Source organism: Trichechus manatus, unplaced genomic scaffold (assembly GCF_000243295.1).
Source record: "Trichechus manatus latirostris isolate Lorelei unplaced genomic scaffold, TriManLat1.0 scaffold00024, whole genome shotgun sequence".
NCBI lineage: Eukaryota > Metazoa > Chordata > Mammalia > Sirenia > Trichechidae > Trichechus > Trichechus manatus.
In genome coordinates this window covers 2,873,142-2,876,575 of record NW_004443960.1, presented here as the reverse complement: position 1 = coordinate 2,876,575, position 3,434 = coordinate 2,873,142, and the positions used below count along the sequence as shown (strand labels likewise).

The following is a 3,434-nucleotide window of genomic DNA, read 5'->3' as shown; positions in this document are numbered from 1 at the left end:
CATGAATTGCAAGAGTCAGTGTTGTAATGATGTCAAATCACTCCAAACTGATCTATAGAAAAATTGCAATCAAAATCCCAGGTGCTATTTTTGTGTAAATTGACAAGCTGATTCTAATACGAAAATGCAATGGATGAACAATAACTAAAACAAGTCTGGAGGGTTTGTACGTTCCTGGATGTCAAAACTTATCATAAAGCTAAGTTGGTTTTGACCCAACTGTAGACAAAGAGACTATGGAACAAAAACATTCCAGAAATAGAATCAGGAGAACAAACAAATCTGTTTTGGAAGAAGTACAGCCAGAATGCTCCTTAGAAGGATTGAAACAGTGGCCGTAACCATGGGTTCAAACATAGCAAAGAATGTGAGGATGGTGCAGAGAGTTTCATTCTCCCAAGGCAAATACATGGATGGAACAAATGCTAAGTTTTAGAGAAGAGAAAAAAAAAAAGATTTTATTCCAAACTAGTTTCCTTTATGACATTCAGAGTCAATGTTATTATTGAAAAAAAAAATGTTTCACAGAAATCACTTTTTTTAGGGCCCTTTTGTTGTCCTTGTTCCTCAGACTGTAGATGAAAGCGTTCAGCATGGGGGTCACCACTGTATACATCACAGCAGCTGTGGTGTCTTTCTCAGCTGAGTGGGAGGATGAAGGGTTGAAATACACAGCAATGATGGTGCCATAGAAGAGGGAAACCACAGCCAGGTGGGAACCACAGGTGCAGAAGGCTTTCCATTTTCCCTTTGTGAATGAGACTCTTAGGACAGCAGAGGTGACGCAAATGTAGGAAACCAGGATGCAGACAAATGGGGTGATCATTATCAGGGAACCCTCAGTAAAAATCACCATCTCACTGAGGTGTGTGTCAGAGCAGGAGAGTCCCAGAAGAAGAGTCACATCACAGAAGAAGTGGGGGATCGTGCTGTTTGCACAGGACGAGAGTCAAGCCATCAGCAGGGTGTGCAACAGAACATTCAAATTCCCAATAATCCATGACTCAACCACCAGTGGAGCACAGAGATGAGGGGTCATTTTTGTTCTGTAGTGTAAGGGGTGGCACACAGCAACAAAGCAATCATAGGCCATCACAGCCAAGAGGAAATTGTCCACATCACCAAACACAATGAAAAAATACATTTGTGTGAGACACCCAGGGGAGGAGATGTTCTGACTCCCGAGTATGTGGTTGGGCAGCATCTTGGGGATGGTGGTGGAGGTGAAGCAGATGTCCACGAAGGACGGGTTGCTGAGGAAGAAGTACACGGGGGTGTGCAGGTGGGACTCTCTACTGATGGCCAGGATGATGAGCAGGTTTCCCAGGACTGTGGCCAGGTACATGCTCAGGAAGAGCATGAAGAGGAGCTGCTGCTGCTGCTGGGACTGCCTGGGGAGCCCCAGGAGGAGGAACTCGGAGACACTCAACTGGTTTACCCTGCTCATGGGCATAGAACCAGGAAAATGCCCAAGAGCAAATTCAGAAACCTAGACACGGATGGTTATGATATGACAAATCAAGCTCCAGGTTGAGCCACATTTGCAAATCAGATAATAGGGTTGCTAAGATAGAATCAGTCATCCAAATTATTCACCCAATTTCCAACACTTAATTCTGATGTCATTCCTACTGAAATCACTGGCGCTTCTTTTGTATATTTAACATTGAAAAATACACAGGCATATACACACCCCAACTCTGACTATTTACGTCTCTGCTTACATTTTCCAGTTTCCACTCCCAAGTCCTCAGTCGTGCCTAAAGAGACAAGAGAAACAGCTAATTGTTACTGGGTTTATCCCAAGTTCTAGCTGATAGATGTAGGACTCCTATTATTGCTCCCTGGATCTGGAAGAATTTCATGTCTTAAAAAACAAAAATTGATGTCTCCTCTGTTGTAATCTTACCAAGGGAAGTTTATTCTGTAGCTATCATGTGTTTTTCACCTCTGCATAACTTGCCAATGCTTCTTTATTCTGAGGATTGGAAAGTCTTGGAAATACAGACTGGAAATCCTGGTGGCATAGTAGTTAAGTGCTATGGCTGCTAACCAAAAGGTCAGCAGTTCAAGTCCACCAGGTACTCCTTGGAAACTCTATGGGGCAGTACTACTCTGTCTGACAGGGTCACTATGATTGACCTGACGACAATGGGTTTGGTTTTTTTTTTTTTGGTTTGAGCAAGAGGGAGCAGGCGTTCATAGTCTTAGTTCTGTCTGCAGGAAGGCTATTTGGGGGAATCACAGAGCAAGCATTTATAGCCGTCTACATGTTCACTGGGAACAGATTCCCTAAGAGCCTCATTAGAGACAAAAAGAGAGTAATTACCACCTACCTTTTGGCCCCTTTGGACCAAACAATGATGACAGATTACTTAAGATGTAGGTGTAACTTTTGGGTCAAAACGTGAAGATATTAGACATGGAGCCATCTTGATGGAGACAAATCCCGGACAAAATTCCCTAGGACTTCAGTTCTCATCACCTTGCTCTTCTGGTTCTGTGTCCATAGATGTGAAAATTCAGTGATTAAATCCTCTTTCTTCACACTTCCCATGTTCAGAACTGGGGCTATTCCTGTGTTTTCTCTGTAACCCTAGTTTCTCATGTATGGTCATCTTTAGAGACGATTAATGATACCTGTCTACTCCATTTTGCTGATGGGAATGTTAGGAACACATTACAAAGCCGGACTTAGACCATAAAACCATTTGGGATATAGGATACTCTGAAGGAGGGTTGGCTGGAGGAGAGGCCAGCATGCTGTGATTTATGAACTCTAGACCTCTTTTGGGGTATATGTCCAACCCACAGGTTTTAGCCTTTTCTCAGAGTGGAAGCCCCTAATCCACATAGCTACAGTGTGGTGGGGTCCCAACAATCATGTGTTTATACTACATTCCTTCCGCCTTCGCCATAGGTGATTGGACCAGGGTGTTTAGAACTGGGATTGGAGGACAGCCAGTCCTTATCACTCTGTGGCTTGTCTGGAATGTGTACGCTCAACCCTCTTCTGCCTGCCTCATTGACTGCCCATGGATTGAGGAGCAGAGAGGGGCTAAAGAGGCAAACACACAGAGAAGAGAAGATATTAGTTGGAGAAAGTCCTCCTGGTTTTCTAGTTCTGGGTTTTAGTCTTTTTCTCATGATTAGCTACATTCCAGCATATTTCAGTAAGAGTTCTTAATTGCAAGTAACTAATGCAAACCCTGGACAAATTTAGTAGAAGAAGATTTCATAAAAAGAATATTGAGAATGATTAGATAAGAAGCTTGAGGGGCAGTGAGTTTGTATGAATGGTGGGAACTAATTCAGAAAAGAAGGGTAAGAATGGCTGCACAACTTGAAGAACGTAATCAACGTCACTGAACACTACAAGTAGAAATTGCTGAATTTGTGTATGTTTTGCTGTATATATTTTCAATGACAATTTT

The 3,434-nt window shown here is 42.8% G+C and overlaps 1 pseudogene; it reads right to left on the bottom strand.

Moving 5' to 3' along the window:
- Positions 1 to 502: 502 nt before the first annotated feature.
- LOC105756111 (olfactory receptor 1361-like) lies at positions 503 to 1,453 on the bottom strand (annotated as a pseudogene).
- Positions 1,454 to 3,434: the final 1,981 nt, after the last annotated feature.